Source organism: Patagioenas fasciata, chromosome 11 (genome assembly GCF_037038585.1).
Source record: "Patagioenas fasciata isolate bPatFas1 chromosome 11, bPatFas1.hap1, whole genome shotgun sequence".
Taxonomy (NCBI): Eukaryota; Metazoa; Chordata; class Aves; order Columbiformes; family Columbidae; genus Patagioenas; species Patagioenas fasciata.
Window position 1 is genome coordinate 16,553,878 of NC_092530.1, and position 19,269 is coordinate 16,573,146.

The window sequence follows — 19,269 nt, forward strand, 5'->3', positions numbered from 1 at the left end:
TTTATGTACAAGTACTGCACTAGTAGGAGGGATGGGAAATTTTATTTGATTTCACAGTTTTGAACAATTTAAAATAAATGAAACATTGATTCCACCTGAATTTCATTCCCAATTTACTTCTGTTACTTGGAAGCTAAAAACCATAGTGATGAGCACTCATTGTCGAATGTGTTTAAGTGTAGTTTTAGTTTTCTGTCCTTCATTCTGCAGGAAACACAAAATCTGGGGAAAAAAAAAAAGATTTGTTTGTTGATTTTTTTCTGACATCGTGCTCTGGAAGATATCTTGAAAATCGAATTTTCTGTACTTCTAAGGTATAGAGATATACCTTAGCTCTAATTAAATGGTGCTGAGCAGAGGAGTCCCATCGCTTCTGTCACAGCAGGCTTTTGAGTCTTACCCAACATCATGGGAATTTCCAGCTGACCCAGAGGGCTCCGTACACTAAATAAAGCAGCCAAAATAGAAGCCAAGGGCTGGCATGTTATAAATCACATTTGTAATAATTTCAATATTTAACATTTGATAACTTAGTTTGCCAGATTTTTAATGATATTACTGCTAGTTAATATGTTTTTCTGCCTTCAAAAACTAAAAACATCACAATATTTAAAAGAACTATATTGTTCATTTTAAGGCATATGCCACTGCATATGTTTGTAGTTCTGTTTTTCTGTATGTGTAAGATTTTTTTTTTTTTTTTTTTGCATATGTTGGTATTTCATTCTCAACCTGAGGGGAATTAACATTTCGAGTCACTGTTTGAATTTGTTTCAGTTCTGCTTGCTAAGCCTTCTCCTCTGGGAGTAAGTGAAGGAATCCCAAGGAGGCATAAATGGAAACAAATGTATGACAAGAAGGAAAGGAAGGTGGTGGCAACAACAGCACAGCTTTTTTCAGGTCATTGATTTAGTACAGAGGAGATTGTGTCAGAAATCCTTCATATACTCTGTACTCATTTAAAGTAGTAGAAATACCATATTTTCCCATTTACAAAAGGAATTTTGAGCCATGAAATTTAGCCAATAAAAAACCTAAATTAACTACTTAAGCTAAAATTGTATCTCGTGTTGAGATAATGTTAAAAGATTGACATGGGATTACTACTCTAAAGAAAAAGTGCTCTGTATGTAATTCAGTAGGGAATTTCCCTTCTCACATCCCTCCAGAACAGATTTAAAATTTAAAGCATGTACATCTAGCAAAAATATTTTGATGTCAACGTGTCACTCAACATTCTTCGCCTGTTAACCACGAAATATTTTTTCCAAGTCACATCACTAGATAAAAAGAAATATCTAATAGATAGCCTCTAGCATTCAAAAAACAGATTTCAGTTTTATTTTTGCAAGCCATGTAAAATGAATAAGTTCCATTTTTCAGCAACTACATTTATAGTCTGACAGGCAGAAAAGCTGTAGGTTTGTGGGATTTTTTTTTTTCCAAATGCTGCCTGTTCCATCAAAGGAACTCATTACTGAAGTTAATAAAGAATGGGTATTAATACTAAGCATGTCCATTTCATATTAAATGTATTATTCTGGCAGAAGAATATTTTCATATCCATATCACAGCAAAAGTAATTAAAATTCAAGGTATTAATTATACTTTAATTAAACCAAACCATATTTCACAGGATTGTTTCGGCAGTGTGGGGAAGAAGTCTGTCTCCTCAACAGTTAGTGAGGTGGTTATGACAAATTATAAAATCACTGAAGCCAAGTAGAATTGTTCCAGTCAATTAAGTGCATCTGTGAAGAAATATATACAGTATGTAAGCAGAAGAAAAAAAACACAGCAGTATTTTCAAGTTTTTCAGACATACTCAGCCATTGTTTAAAATCACAGATACTGACGTTTGTTTTTTTTCCTCTCCATGCAGTCTTTAGGAGTCCATTGGTTTTGGTTGTACCAGTGATACTATATTGACGTGTTATGTATTAATAACACATCCATTGACCTGTTAATTTAGATTTCTCTAGATGACATGGCTCAAAGTGCTGCTCCTCTGTATGAGAAAATGTGTGAGCAGGAGACATACTAAAACTTATGGCACATGATACTTCGAAATTTAATGGAAATGTATGTTCTTTGTTCTCATTGCTTTCTTTTAAATATTTTTACATCCAAATGTGGACGTGACCTATAAATGGTTGTGATTTTTGTTATGAGATTAGAACTGAAATGCTAAGAGTCTTTATATCCTCAAAAATATTATTATATAATATTTTTCTTTTTTTTTTTTTAAAGTATTTTTTTCCAGAATATAAGCAAATATTACTTGCCAAGCTTTCTTATTATAGGCCAGATTACACAGCAGGCAGACACCGATTTTTCTAAATACATTACCATGCCACAGAAGATTAGGACAGAGTGACTGAAAGGTGCTACAAACAGGTGACAGATCCTGCAGCTTAGAGCTCTCTGAGCTGCTCCCTATCTCTGCGTTTTACAGTCTTCACTTCAGTGAGCAAGAGAGACTCATAGGTGAAGTGACTGTTGGGATTTGTAGTCTCTTTGATTAGCTGGAAGCTCTTTCCTTTCCCAGTGGTGGTGGTTGGTATCCAGGTGACAGTGGGGACAGTAAGCAGATGTGGATATAGGCTGCTGAGAAGATGGACCCAGTGCAGTGCGTAACATCTCCTCCACAGACCGACTTAATTGTAGACAAGACTTGGAACTGGGCAGATATTCAACTTCTATCTTTACTGATATTAGTGAACTGACTAATTAGCAGTCATGGGACTACTCAAGAGGAATGTCTTTCTCTGGCGTAGTGAATGAAATTCGATGATACCAAGACAGAAGTTAAAATGGACGGGTTATACAGAAATGTACAAAGTGTTGATGTGTGGAAAGTATTGGCAAAGCACTGTTCAAGTTGTGCTTATGTATTTTGAAAATCTAAGTTGGAAGAATGTTTGTATTTAACTTTGGTAACTGGGAATAAGTCCCTATTTGAGTTAGTGCGGAGTTGGCAGTGGTTACCTGACTTTCTCTATGGTGACAGTGAAGTTGCTGAGCTCAGCTTGTTGTAAATGACTTTGTTCAGTCACATGGATGATGCTTCCTACAAGTTCATGGTAAACAGGACTGCAATACTGTCAAAGTTATTTCCTAACAGGTTGGCATGGATATTTTTGAAATGAATATAAAATTATTTTAAGGTGTATCAGCCACATATGCAGCCTAATATAACTGTGTGTGACACTTCAAGTTGCATCTGAACTTTAGTGCATGAAAAAGGTGGTATAAATTTGAACCAAATCAGGGTTCCTTCTGTAGCTGCATTTGCGTAAATATTAATTCAGTCAGCCATGCTAGGAAAAGGACATGTGGCTCACCAGAGTGTTTGTCAGAGCTCACTAAACTCTTCCTGTTCTTAAAACTGCCAAGAAATTTCTAATTAACATTTGTGTACAAGTTCATCGTGACACTTGGATAGCGTATGGCAATGGCTGCAGGGGGATTTGAACACTGATGCTCAGTCATATGAAATGTTGCATATGATTTCTTTGTAGCTTTTCATACTAGCCTCAGTTATTTCCCAAGTTTCTCATACCTGAGGGTACTTAATAAGTCTTACTCTGCTCAATGAAACTGAGCTTTTGGAGTGGAAATTGCACAAATTATGTAAATTGATGTTAAGCGTTGGGACTCGACCCGCTTTTTTCTGTAATATTTCTGTAATATTCTATATGAATCTACCAGGTTGTTATTACTTTGATTCAGCCTTTTGTATGATACGTTGATACTTAGTTTAAAAAAATCTATTCCTGTTTTGGGAAACGAATTGTTTAGCTGAGAAAGGTCAATATATTTTTTGCAAATTGATCAATTATTTAAACAGTTATGTTGTAAGTTTTCTGAAGCTATACAGCACGGAGAAATCATTATATTTGAAAAAAACAAACACTTGCTAACTGCCATTCCATCCCGCTTTGCTGATTTAGAGTACACTTAGTAAATGTTTCTTGCTGTTCTGTCTCATTTTTCTATAAAGGCGGCAGTTCTTTGGAAGCTGTTATCCGCCTCATTTCAGATAAGACCTATTCCCAATATTATTTGGATTGTAAAGTGCACCTTTCATACAGAAGGAGACCAACCTAAGACTCTAAGCCTTGCTTCTCTCTTGGTCCATTTAATGCACCTGACTGGGTGATGATCTGGCTGCAGAACGATGAATCCCATTTACCCCAGAGCAGTCTGTAATCTGATGATGATAACATCTGATGATAATTTACAGCCCTTTCCAAGCAAGACAGCTTTGCATCAGTCTAAGAACAACCTAGAATAGGTCATCACACCTGGGGGGAATACCTTCACCACCTCGGTTTGTATGAAAAGCAGGCGCAAGTTCTACTTTTCCTATTCTGGTCTGGATTTTAGGGGTTGTTTTTAGTGAAATATTTCTGGGCACTGTACCTACAAACATGGATGTTACGTTTACTGTGTTCTGAGTACAAGATTCTTCCTTCCTGGGAGACAGGTTAAAAATCACCTCGTTTGAAAGTCCTGATGTCTTTAATAGATAATGAAAACCACTGAGCTGTTCCAAAACATTAACATTGTGTACAAAGCAATATTTTAAATTTGTAGGGAACTTCAATCTTAAAACAGTAAGTGAACTGCACAAATTTCTTCTTGATCTTCCTAAAGAATCACTGTGTGAAATTAACACTCTCTGGTAATAAAATTGAAGTGAGGTTTCTTCTTTTTCATTTATTTTGATAGCTATACCTATTTTTTCCCCATATCCAGTGATATTTTTGCAGTAATCCCCATGCTGTGTCTACAATGAAAGCAAGACAACTTCGAGAACATATGCACAGGAATATCTTTTGTATATATATTTGTGTGTGTGTATATATACCTATTGTTATATTTGCATGAAACATTTAGGGAAAATTCTCATAAACTCTGAAACATTACTAGAGAGTAAATCAAAATACACAGGCTAACTGCATAGTTATGTTTTAAGAATTTTTAGCAAAGTTTTTTAATCACAAAGAGTAATTACAGGGCTGAGCATTTAAGTCTAATATTTTGTGCTGCAGTGTACTACTTCTTACTGATATTCTTTCATATACTGCTTATCTGATGGAGATAGCTCCATGTTTATCCCCTTCTTTTTAGCAAACTTTTCCTTTAATACTGCCTTTTGCACAATCGAAACATACTTTTTGGATTAATTTAGCTATAGAGTAGTTTTTCTGGTGATGTCTTTTTTTAAAAAAAAGAAAAAAGAAAAAAAAATCAATCTTGAATCTCCTGTTTAAGTCATATACAGAATACAAAACCTTCCATAAAAGAAAATGTTCAAGGTTGCTCTTCAAGACGATATGAAATATTGAACTAAGGGCTAAAGAGGAATTCTCAAAAAAGAAATACAGACAGAGATTTGAGATGTTTAGCCATGTGAGAATTAGATAAAAGACTGGTTTAGAGTGACAGACTTTCCAACACATGTGCACGTGTGGGTGTATTAACAGGACTGCATTCCCTCTTTGGATATGACTCAGAAATCTATTTCTCTTTAATTAGGAAAATTATGACACAGTCATGGGTACGTGCCCTAGAATAACAAGAGTGTTCAGCAAATTGTGTTGAATGTTACAGCTGTTGCAAAAGGTAAAGTGTGAACTTGAAATTATTTATTTTGGAAAATGCCTTTTTTTCTTTCTTTTTATAGTGTATGCTTTTTTATTATTTCTTATATCATTTTTTCAGTCATTTTCTTCCTTCTGGAACTGGTAGACTCCCATTACATTGCTTTATGGTCAAAGATAAAACTGCCTGTGAAGTTAACAAAGCCTGTTAAATAACCTGTCAAAACATGACCTGGTTCATACCTTAGAGCTCAGTAAGACAATTTTATACAACTTAAAATTAAAGTCATTCAGTGTCACCTTGTTGGACAGCCTGGAGATAGATTGTGTAGAGCTGCTGTTCATTATGATGCATCTGCAGGCTATTCAGTTTCAGTAATACATGGTGAAAGAAACATCACAGTCTTAGCAAAACTGGGAGGGATTTTTTTTCTTCAGGAACATGTTTTAAATTAAAATGAAAATATTATAAATGAGGTTCATAGTGCTACAGTAGGATTTAGGTAGACTCATTTCAACCATTTTTCTTTGCAGTAGAGAATCCTGAGTTTCAGATAGGCGAGAAAATAGCACTTTGAGTGAGAACCTCATGTACTTCAGAGCAAGTGTTCAACTTTGCTTTTCTACTAAGGCCTCTCTTCTGAAGTCTGACTAAAGGTAAATTTTTATTTGATGAGAATTTATTGTTAATTCAATTACATTTGTAAGCAGTATTTCATTTACACACATGAGAGAGTGAGAACTTGCTGAAAAGTACAAAAATTAAATATTGGCTGTAAGTAGAAGAAGCAGATCTTGTATTTCAGGAGGAATAATTTCATCTTAATAAACCTAGAAGCTGTGACCATCAGGGTTTTTTTATTTAAAAGTTATTAGAACCTAATGCCGTTCACATGAAAGTCAAGGGACAAACTAAGAATACAGTTGTCCTGGGTTCTTATTTACGTATTTAATTTGAGCAAGTGTGTTTGAATGCCTCCATGCCAAAGAAGGTGATTTGTAAATGTGTTTCTAGATTAGCAATTCCTATAACCAAAGGAAACTTATTTGGTAATCAATTACTAGAAAAAAAGATTAGCACTTAGAACTGTGGTAGCTGTACCGGTCCATATTTTCTGAAGCACTGATGACTATTGACATTTAGAAATGATCTAATTATGTTGCAGTGACTTCTTGAGTTTTTGACATTTTTAAATACAATAATATCATTCAGAGTAAAAATGTAAAAGCTATTGATTTCTTCAAAACAAATGTCTAAATAGAAATTGACATTAATACACATTTAGGAAAGATGCCTGACAAAGTAAAAACATCTTTCTGTTGACTGCCTATAATGTCAACAGAGAGTACAGGACAAAGCTGAAAAAGAAATAACAAATGTTAACCCTGTAGCTGGGAGTGGAGGGCAATAGAGTTTTGTAAAAGAGCCCAGAACAAAACCACTTCTCCTTGGTTTTGTCTGTTTGGCTGTTCTAAGGTGCTCCCAAAATCACTTGGTAGCAAATTAATACAGCCTTTTGTCCCATATGTGGCATCGTAGCACTGAAAACAACTCTTTTTCTTTTCATAGTCGTGAAAAGTATATAGATGCCAGTATTAAGTATCATTAAAACCTGTACTTAATATGGCAGGATTTTTTCAGAGTATTTTTAAAGGAAAGGCCTAGGTAGGCTTTAAAAAACAGCAGAACCTGATTTGTCGTTGGGTTTACCATGGAAATACATTTATCTGATGTTGTGTCTGAAGTAGCAAGAATTATACTGTCACTGACGAACAGCATTCCAAGTCTTACTTTTCATTGAGAAGCCAGCGAAGCCAAGACACACTCTTAATTTCCTATGTTTTCTTACCTGTTGTTATCTATCATGCATCTCAATTTCTGCTCGATTACTCATTTTATCCTTGCATTAAGCATGCTCACAAACACCAGTAGTTATCAAATCTTATCTATCACACTCCATTCCCTAATGCACAGTTAGAGTTTATTTTTTTCATGCCTTATTGAGACCTTGCAGGTTCATGGAAATACAAGCCTATGTATTTCATGTTCAGATGTATTACTTCTAAAAACAGAATCAGTACTCACATTGATCAGTTTGCTGTATTTGGAAAGAAGGGAAATTATGACCTAAAATACATTAGAGTTTTTTGATGGGTTCAGAAAGCATGTTCCTATTGTGTAGACAATGAGAGAGGCTTTTTTTGCTTTTCAAGAGTAGGCAACCACTGATGCTCCATAGAGCTTAAAGCAGATAGAATTTTAGAGGTATTATGTTTACGAAGTTTTTAAAGTTAAATTTAGTTTTTCATACTGAATTGGTTTTGGTTCTGAGCATCATCTGTAGTTTATCTGCTAGTCAGCCTGATTCAAGTCCCTTGGGGTTAAAATTTTATTGATCTTCCTGGGGGATTTAGAATCATAGAATAGAATCATAGAATTGTTTAGGTTGGAAAAGACCTTTAAGACTGAGTCAAACACTGCCAAGAAATTTTCTGCCAAGCATATTTTTTGCACTATAGGGTGAACTGCTATTTAAACAGCAAATAATTTTCAGAATATATTCCCTACAATGAGGGAAGAGTGATTAAGAAACTCGACAGCTATTGTTGGAATTTGCAAGCATTCGTTGCTATGGCTGCAATTAAAATCCTGAATGATAATCAAGCTTTTAGGCCAACTCATGCCATCCATGAAAAAACAAATACCAATTTATTCCAAAAACATTTTCTTCAGCATATTTTGTTGTTTATCAAAACAAATACTGATGTAAATGCTGTGTTGATTTTGTTAATTATATTTCCACCAATATACTAGACAACATTCTTTCAGAATATTAATTGCTTTATGTAAATTAGAGAAGGGGTTTAGAAATTACTGTGCTGCTGCAAACTATTAATCTCTTCTGTGTTGTAAAGAGATCTGATTTCAACTGATGTCAGGATGATAATCCTAGTTACTGTTGTCATTACCAGATCCTTTGGAAGGGAATTAGGTTTGTAGCTTATGGCTTGCAAGACTCATATTTTCGAATTTTCATATGGATCTCATTCAAGAAATACTTCAAGGTCCCAATCAAAACCAATTCTCACTCTTGCTTTTAGCAGTCCTATACTCACAGGTCTCATTCTTGCTTGCTTGTCACAGCCTTTCCCATTCACCAGTATCCTTTTTTTTTCTCATATGAAGATGGACAGGTGACAAAAACAGTCTAGGGAACAGTTCTTTTGCTCTCTGAGATATGTTTTTTATTCAATCACTAGGGTTTTCTGTAGCCATTCATCTAGTAAGCTTATGGTCTGGCATTCATTTAGCCTGACAGATCCCTAATAGCGAGGGCAGATTTAGCTGGGTCTGTTGCCATGTCTGTTCCCAGACCAAAGCATTCCTACGTGACTTTGTTTAAGCTAGGCACCAGCAGAAAATGTCAGATTCTCTGTCCTTGAAGAGGGTATTTTCTGGGATTTTGGGGAGGATATTTCTGGCTGAATAAAATTAATTTTGCCTTTACTACCATTCCTTCAATCCTGAGAGTGCAAAGCAAACCAGGTGGAAGCATTGCTAATCCTGATAACAGCACCAACAGCATTAATAGTCCTAGAAATCCCAAAACCATGGTTATTTGGGTCTTTATCTGTCAATGGAGGTTCCTCTGTTTCAGCATTTCTGGAACGGGGGTTTCCTGGAACTCCATTTGCAGCTCTGCCCACCCCCTGGCAGGGCAGCTGAATGTTTGCTGAGGTTGAGGCTGACAGAAACAGTGGACAGGAGTCCTCTGGGAGATGTAATGACCGAATGGCTCTGGGTTTTCCCTTGGTTGTCATAAAGCCCATTCTGCAGCATTTGTTGTACTGAAATATTTTACAAAGTCATTAGTGTTTAAGGAGAAATTGTGTCACTAGCCCAGAATGTTCTAAAGAAAAAGACCAGAGGTGGACATTTCATTTTCAGATGGATAAAAGAGAGATAAAATGAAAAAAAAAAAAAAAAAAAAAAGAATACATCTCTTGTACCCATTTGTTACTATTTGCAACAGCGAAGCAAACTGTACTCTTGGTTTAATTCCAGTAGCAGTTAAACACAGATTTTAGCTGTACTGTGCATTTCACTAGAATAACCTGCAGAGGCTTTGTCTTAATAAGTGTACCCTTTTTAAAAGCCCAGTTTCTTGAGAATTAGGTGATGCTCTCAATAAGAAAATCTGTGAGATCAACTTGGAGGGTTTTTTTAAAACACATTAAAATTATATTGTAGCTGTTGATGTTTTTTAAATAATACAAATGCCTTTTAAACAAAGACAAAAGCTTGTCTTAGTTTCTAGAAGTCCTTTGTATAAGTGAAATAGATATATATTGCATTTTGAGCATTTTTTCCCCCAAATATGAGTTCTATTATGAAAATATAATAGAAATTGCAGGCTATTCTACCACATTTTAGGTTAATTATTCTAAGTTCAAAGGAGTATAATGCTAGATGGATAATAAGTTGTAGGTAAGTTGTTGCCAGGTTTGTACTTTCCTTCAGCACAGTAATACTGTTTGTCATATAAGATTTTGGGGAAAATAAGTCTTTCTAATTAGACTATGCCTTTTGTTGCTTGAAGTGCCTGTATTACACGGTAATGCAATCAGTTAAGAAATAAATCTACTAAGGTGCTGAGAAAAAATTGGAGGAAGTAGAGAATTCTTCCAAACAAGCTGTCAGGAAGCGGTTGGGCAGCCTGCTGGAGACAGGACACTTGGGCAGCAGTGACTTGAGAAAACACAAAGGTCTGCCGAAGCATGAGACACAGACTTCTGCTTGGCTTTTAAAAATAGGCCAGGTTGGAGGCAGAACCGAAACCCCGACAGCTCACAGAAAAGCAGGAGCACGTTTTAGGGAAAAATATCTCCAAGGAGCAGGCTGAGGTTTAGAAGTTATTGTTGTATCAATGCTCAACAATCCTTTGGTAAAGCAAGGGCGAGGGGACAGTCAGGTCGTGTTTATGCCACAAATGCGGAGCAGCTGAAAGGCTGGATTGATTATTGTAGCTCAGCCACGAGCTGTTCACAGAGCTTTGTGTGCAGCATATTGTGTTGTGAGTTCAGCAGAACAGAGCACATTAATTCTGGGTGATGGTGATGAATTTCGGAGCAGGGCACAAACGAGATGAGGGGAACCGTGGGACACACGGTAATGGTTTCACAAGAATGCTGCTCTTTCCTGGGTCTGCTTTATGTTTCACAAAGACATTAAAATAGGTTGTTTCTAAACAATGAGTTTTCCAAGCTGAACAAATCCATTTAAAGATAAGCTAGCTCTTTTGCCACTACAACATAATAATAATGATAATGACAATAACAGCCCTACTGGTCCCTCTCAAAATACGGTTGGTTGTAACATTTATGAATCTGTTGTGACTTAATGCTTCCCACAGCATGAAAAGTACTGACAGTCAATTAAAAAGCTGAAGGAGAAATTAGCTATAGGAGCAGATGAATGAAACAGATTAAATATATGTAATCATTATTTCTTATCTAGGAAATACTGGTTGAAACAAAATATATTTAAAAGAAAAATCACTGTTACATTTACATGGAGGGAGATTTTATAGAATCCTTAAATGACTGGCTTTTTATTTCTTACAATTTCAAATAAGGCCTCCAACTATTTGATTCCTCTTGGAAACTCATTCTCTGTTAGCAGTTCAGTAACAGATACCAGCAAAATAATTGCCAGTGTCTATTTAAACAATACAGGTCTTAAATATCTCCCTTCCTCATGAAGATGTTTCCAAACTTTAAAATATAGTGACGAAGTAAATTTTGTACGAAATAGATTGCTTCTACTTATGTCTTTTTTCAAATAAGGAAACACAGCTACATTTTTATCTTCTCTCAATTAGTATCATTTTTATCTGACTTTGGATACATAGAATCAAGTACCAAAGGCTGTTAAAAGGATTTTGCTCTTTACCTTCCAGAGAATAAGCACATACTAAGACCAACTTTCAAAATTCCGAGATGAGACATTTTACCAGTAAAATTTTATCAACATAATTGACTAAATAACACCAGCTAAATTCTCAATGGGATGAATCTATAGATAAAGGAGCCTGGGTGTCAAATAATTGCAGATAGTGAAAAGCAGTGGAAGATCAGTTTAATTCTGCACATACATACAGCATGAAAAAAGTATCCAAGAACCAAGGATAATTGTTCGTAACTTACTGTCAAAGCATTTAGTATCTTTAATAGGTTACATCATGGCACATTTTCTGTATTTGATCTCTGTTCTCGCAAGAGATTTTATGCTACTAGGAACAGAAATAGAGGCAGATAGTGGGTTTATTGCATATGTTTTCCAGTTCCACCATGATGTCTTTATGTGTAAGTCTTGAAAATGTTTTTGACTGAATAAATGAGCTTTTGCACTATGCATAGCTAGAGATCTCATTTTGTGTACAGCTTTTGTAGTACAGGAAAGTCACAGTTCAAAAATTAATTATGTAAAGCTGGTATATTAAACAAAAAATATCTGTCAAACTGTGTCAGCAATAATACATTCATTTTCAAGGCCCTTTTTTTCTGACTATCTCAAATAATGCTCCATAATGCCGTAGGATTTAAAGGAACTCAGTTCTAAGCTTTTTATGGTCATGTGCTTAGTATTTTTAGACAAATACTCAAGTTAGACATCATAACTTAATTGCTGAAATAACTTATTTGAAGCATGGCCTGAGTTTACTTCCATATATGAATTTTATATGAAAGGATTAAGGCTGGCCTTTGGAAAGCAATCCCAGTTCTCTTATTAAGACACTATTCAACAGCTTTGATCTGCTGTTCTCTAAAGCCGTGTAGCTTTTTCTTTCTTTAATAAAGGTTTTGTACTGGATATACACTTAGGAAATTGAGCGATATATTCAAATTCTTACTTAACATTTACTGAAAGACTGCACTCCTTAAAAAATGAATAAACAACCAAATAGGAATAACTTAGAATAACTCATAATAATAATAACTCAAAATAACTGAGTAAAATGTTTTCTACCTCTACTCAACTTTACAGTATTTCTTCTTACTAACACTGTCACATAGATACGCATTGCCAATTCCTCTCATTATCTCCGTTCGTTTCAGTCACACCAAATGGTTTTACCATTGTCAGGAGTTTGTAAAACTGTGAAGTGTGCAGACAATGTGAGGTTCCTGTCCCACCTCACTACTGTTTCTCTGCTCCTGTGCAAGCTCCATGTTCCTATTGAGGAGCAGCTGGAAAGGAGGAAACATTCTACAAAACAGAGAGAATGAGACAGGTAAATGGAGAAAGACAATAAATTTGAAGATGTTCCAGTGCTGCAGCCAAGCATGGCGAGGGAAGTGACATCCTGAGTGATTTGGAATGACCAGGTCATGAGCCAGTGGGGTGGGAAGGAGTCTGAATGAAAAGCAGTTAGTGGAATGCTGAGAAAAAGGAACTATTTTAACTAAACAGGGAAGATGAAATAAACAGTTATTTTCACCTCACAAAGCATTCAGATATGTTTAACCTGAGGTCCCACTGAAGAGTTATGTACATAAAATGAAAAAGCACTTTGAGTTACTCAGATGTGGATGAAGTCAACATGAGCAAATGGAACATGGACAATTTTTTCATTTTGAAGGCCACTGCAAGGCTGATGTGGCCCCTGGTGAAAATGAATATGACACTTCTGCCTTAAACTAAAACCTGAAATATTATTTGCAGTGCAGTTTGCTTTCCTCTTTGGATTTTGCTGAGGGGTGGAGGGTTTGATGTTCCTTTGTATCTAACCGTATCAGACAATAAAGCCACAGCAAATCCTGGTGTGCCAGGTTGCCTGTGAGAATCACTAACGGTTTTGTTCCCTCAAACACATGACCTGAGGGAGTTCAGAGAACAGGGAGAGCATTTCAGTCTAGTAGAAATTTCAATCAACCTGTTCAGCCCACATCTAAAATATGATTCTTTCTAGCTATTTTCTACAATATTGATAAATCACATTGCTGATAGCTTCTGAGATAAGTCACGAAGAGGTATAAGTCTCCATACCTGTCTCAACCATGTGATACCACATTGCTTTCCTCTCTAAGACTGAAAACTGGGTAGACTGTTTGTTCTCTTTTGCAATTCTCATGCCCATAAACTGTACAAATACATAGGGAAAAAAAAAAAAAAAAAGTCTTCAGTCTTTTTGGAGAAAGCATTCTTCTCCCTAATTTTGTTAAATGTGTGCCAGAGATTATGAAGGTTGCTAACTGAAAATCTGATGTCTATATATCTACTGCAAAGTCATCTTTTTGTTGTTATTTTCATATGTCTTTCTATATTTCATTTTATTAAAACTTAATTCCAGTTGTTTTCATAGCAGACCTTGCTTTAACGGAAAGGTTGGGTTAGGTGGACTAGGACCTCCAGAGGACCCTCCAAGCCTGAATTATTCTGTGATTCAAGATTTTTACACATGTAATTGCAAGGATCCATTAAATACACTGTGACTACCCAGGGCTGCCTGAAGAAACAAGACCTTCAGGACTGCCAGAGTTAATGGAGTTTATCCATTTCTCAGTGACTTATGGAATCACTGATTTATGAATATTGTTATTGTTTAACAGTAAAGTTTACAAAGAGCCCTTAAAATGCTGTAATCTTTAATCATCCTTTATCTGCTTATTTTATTTGTACTGATCGAACAGTAGTCATCTTTAAATTGAGTTACAGAGTGAAATCAACCCACTGCTCAGTTCAGAGAATGTTGTATATTTAAGAATTCCTAGTTTCATCAAAACTAAGCAGACTGCTGCCTTAAGATAGTGAAATTGTTTTGGCGTATATTTTTGCAGGTTATTTATAGTACAGAGTTATTTGTAGTATACGCTCCAGAGTGTTTGAGAGAAGGTGTTATGTTGGATTTGCATACAGGGAAAAATGACAGTGTCAACCAGACTATCTGCTGCTATAACAGATGCACATATATATTCTGTGGTAAGAGAAAGTGAGAGGGATGACAATTCTTCCATCCCATTGACCTTGTTCAGTAAGCCTGATCTAGACTGTGTTATACCAATCATCATACACTTGGATCTGGTTATAAATATAATATGACATATAGACTTTGATGGAAATGATTTCCCCTCCTGGGTATTTACACTTCAGTCTGTGAACTAAATGTGGAAACCTTTCTGTCTAAAAATTCTCTACAGTGAATATGCAGCAGAGAGAGACAGAGAGGGAAAAAAAAAAAAAAGGCAAAAAACTCCTCCAAGGGGTGGTGTTACTAGATGCTATTATTCCTTGGACATCTTCCATAATTTTATAGTATCTTCAACTAATGGAACAAAATTGAGACTGTCTTATTATTTGACAAGATAATTATCCAGCATGTAATAAACAAGATTTTACATAAAGGCTTGATATTTTCTGAAGAGAAAGAGAAGTAGACAATCCTGTTCCTTTCCTGAGCAAACATGCAAATGTTGCACAGTTTAGATTATGTGGTTTTAGGATGATGTTTTCTGGGTTGTTTATTTAGTACTAGTATAGGATAGCACCATATTGTAAAAGGAGTTTAACTGGTAATTTTATAACAGCTGTATGTCACATGTATGTCTTTTATGTAGAGACTACTAATGTCTTGTGTACCACAGAAGTAACTTCTTTCTTGTTCTCCAAAACGAACATCTGTGGATTCAGTTGTTTCACATATCTTGGCATCACTGGCTTTTTTGACCTTCTGTATTTACAGACTGCATGTTTGACTTCATCTGGGTTTAAATCAACTATGTCTTGTCAGAACAGTGTTAAGGGACCTTGCTTTGCATGGCTGGGATTGTGTTCACTGGCATTTTCCAAATGGCAAATGGTCAGTTCCCCAAGAGCTGGAGACACATGTTTACTCAGTTCTTGTTTTCCTGCCTCAGGGTGCTCATATGAATACAGAAGACTTATTACATACGGTATTTGCAGAAACCAATACTTAAAATGAAGCATTATCTTGCTCTATGCTGAGTGTTTTCTGAGGGGAATTTTTTTGTTAGTTTTTGGATAGTGAAGTTCTAAGTGTGACTACAGGCAATATATTCTTGTTACAGTCTGAAATTGTTCAGATTGTAACAAAAATAGACAAATCTCTTTCTTAATCCCATGACTGAAAAACAAAAATACATCATGTGTTTTTCACTAGGTGGTACAACATATTTACAAAAATTAACTATAGAAAAAATGAACTGTTTAAAAACAAACCACCAGTCTGGTGGTTCTCACAATTGAACCTTATGGTTATCCTTGGAGTATTTATAGGACAAGTAAGGGGATTACAAACTTCCTCATCCCTTTGATATTCCCAAACTTGTTCCCCAAACCTCATCCAATGTTGGTCAGCATAAGAGAATTAGGCAAGTTTAGTGCTTTTTATTGACAATACCAGCAAGGTGGTGGGTTTTTTTTAAATGAACTCTCCTAGAGAAACTGATCTGAATCTGGCATCTCACTTCACATGGGCATATGAACAGTTAGCTGTCATCACTACCTACATAGCTGTAAGATATCCAGGGTTTAAAAAAAAAAAAAAAACAAACATAGAACTATCTAATTATATATAAACATCATAAAACTTGGAGATAACTTGATTACTTTATTCATGTATAAAGTATTTATCTTTTTTTAACTCCTCCTCCTCTATTTGACTTCTCTATTAATAAAAATAAAGTGCATTATACAGATTACTTCAGCAACCTTTGCATTTATGGATGTGGTGGAACTCTGGAATGTATTGGCAACACAGGCTCAGCTCGAACTGTTGAACAGTTCTCGATGCTCTCCGGGCATGGTCTGCTGCATCCTGCTTCCGCATGGGAGGAAATCCCACTGTGCCCCACTCCATTGTGAGCTTGGGTTTCCTTTGAAAGGAACACTTGGAAAACAAGTCAGTGCTGTAACACTCCAGCCAGTCCCCCCGTGTGCACAGTGGGCAGGTTTGAGACCGCACAGTTCTCAGTTCTGCTTAGGAGATGCCACCAGGACGTGTGTCTTGGAGCCAGGGACACATGCAGAGATCCGGCCATCTGACTCAGGGAACCTCTCACAGGCCTCCCAGTAACACCAAGTGAAAAATAATGAATTACAGAAATAAAAACAAAGCTACTGAGAACATCTTTTATGCTGTCCGATACGATCTTATCTCCTAACTAATTTATGTAATTTCTTTGTCCTTCTCCCTTCAACAAAACCAAGTGTAAATTGCTCTCTACTTGTGTCTTGCTCTTCAATTCTGTTGCATTCCCACTATTTTACTGTCACACTTACCTGCATTAACCATGGTCATTTTAATATTCTTGATGTTATCACACTTTATGAATGAGATACATTTGAACTGCTTTTTCCTCACTGAGGAGATGCTTTATAAAGATCCACTTCCTCTGTTTGTATACAATAAATTAAAGCCTACTTCAGAAGTGCTGTGAACATTTAAGCATGTGTGTACACTGTCTAGTTGAATCCTCCTTGTTGAAGTCATTTATTTATTGTTGTTATATTTAAGGAAATGGTGAGGAACACATGGTATTGTAGTTTAAACCAGAAAGTAGCGTGAGGGAAAAGATAGGAACATGAACAATGGAGGCAAGAGAGAGTTATCCGAAGACAAGACCCAATGGAGTGCAAGATTGTAATCATACTGATTATTTTTCTAGTGTGTTACTTCTTCCTGGCTTGCTATTTCTTATCTACTCTCCATATCAGACATTGCAGGACATATTCATTTTGCCTAGCTTTATGAGTCTTTGAGTGCAATTCAGAACAACTGGAATAATTTAATTGCCTTAAATCACTCTCTGGAGCAGCCTCACTTTTTCTGCTGAGGTATCTAGAGAGTTTTATTTCATATTATTGGTGTCTGTAATTAAATAGTGTGAATATTCCATGTAATGTACTTCTCTCTCTTTCCTACTGTGTTTTCATATAAACCTGGAAAACACCTGTCAAATTGAGGGCATTAATACAATTTTTAGTAATGTTTTATGGAATAATAACTCAAGGATACCAGAGTCCTAAAGATAATGCGACTCTAATTGCAACAGCTATGATTTCTAGCATTAATTTTTACCTTTGAGAACTTACTGTTGTGTTCATTTGACCAATAATATTATGATAAAAATATCAATAGTTACATGTTAGTAAGCACATATTTTGTTTTCACTCATGCAAGCAGATTTATTACCTATAATTTAAATAATTAATGAGGTTGAATTTCTTTGGAAGTTGACCATAATCTATATATTCTTAAAATACACCATTGTAATTTGGGCATTCTTGATTTTTAGTGCCTTAGTCGAGTATTTCGAGGTTAAAAATGCTGAGTTCAAAGCAAGATCTCTTTCTCTCCCCACATGCAAGTTTAGTGTTGCAGATGAGGAGTATGTTTCCTCTTCTCTGCATCGGCCACCAAAAGGGCTGCTCCACCCCTTGTCCCAGCACCAGTGGACACAGAGGTGACACCCGTCACAGAGGTGTCCTCTGCCCTTTTATCTAGAGAGGCTCTTAAAAGATTTTGACTGAATCATTGGTGTTTCTCAGCAGGCGGTAAAAAACAGCATGGTCAACAGTTACAAAGTTTCTAAGAAGTATTGTTTCCGTGATAAGCTCGTGGTTTTCCTATGAGTTATTCCAAAGCCTTAAATAATAAACATGCAAATGATATGTCAAGATAGGAACCAAATTAAGCTTTTTTCTCCTACCTTTAAGAAGTGTGAATTGGAAGTAGCCAACTTTCAGCTAGAGGCACAATGCTGCAAAAGGATCTTGCGTTGTGGAAGGCTTTAAAATAAAAGAAAAACGAGAATGTTTTCTCACACTTCAGTGATATGACTTCAGAGAACTCTCTAGCCCATTTCCTATTTCCTTTGGCCTTGGTCTGCTGAGTAATATTTGTATTTTTCCCTAAAACAGCATATCTCCTCTCTGGACGGAAATTTCTGATAAATGTTTTCCGTTTAACTTCCTCCAGCATCTCCATTGAACAGCGCCTTTGCCAAGGATCATTTCCTGAGGTCTCTACTTTCTGCTTTCTGCACATGTAGCCTCAAGATTGTGTCGTGTCTGCCTACTACTATTGTGTGTTACTTAGGATTGCAGGAAATTCTCTGGTATCTAAATATAATTATTTCAGAAATCGCTCCAGAAGGTGTTACCTTACTATTTTTTGTGGACTAACTTATTTTAACTTATATTTTAATTCAGTTTTAGTTTAGTCTTTTAAGTAATCCTATAATACCAAATCAAAAAATCAGTGGCGATTTTGGAACTAATGATGGAGGTAGTTAAATTGGAAAATGCTGAAACAGGATGATGTCAGAAAGAAAATTCCACTCGTCGAGGGTTAAGATTGCGAGGTGACAATTTAGCCCCTCCCTCTCCCCCCTTCCCACTCAGGACAGGCGATCGGGAGGAAAAGAAAGACAGAGAGAAGAGAGTTGGAAAAATTAAAGATGTTTTACTAATGCTACTAATAAGAATAGAGAAAATAATACAAAATATACAAAACCACTCTTGTAAGTTTCAGCATCTGCAGAGCCAGCACCCAAAGTCCTGGATTAGACTCTGTAGCCAACCGGAGCTGGATTCAGTCTCTCACTGGGCCTCAGTTCGCAAGGACAACCAGCAAGG

The 19,269-nt window shown here is 36.0% G+C and overlaps 1 protein-coding gene across 1 annotated transcript in view; it reads right to left on the bottom strand.

Moving 5' to 3' along the window:
• KLHL4 (kelch like family member 4) overlaps window positions 1-18,500 on the bottom strand; it is a 67,154-nt gene extending 48,654 nt beyond the window's left edge. Inside the window, exon 1 of the mRNA XM_065846845.2 lies at window positions 18,342-18,500. The gene's annotated coding sequence lies outside the window, so the exon portion shown is untranslated. The remainder of the gene's footprint in view (window positions 1-18,341) is intronic.
• Window positions 18,501-19,269: the final 769 nt, after the last annotated feature.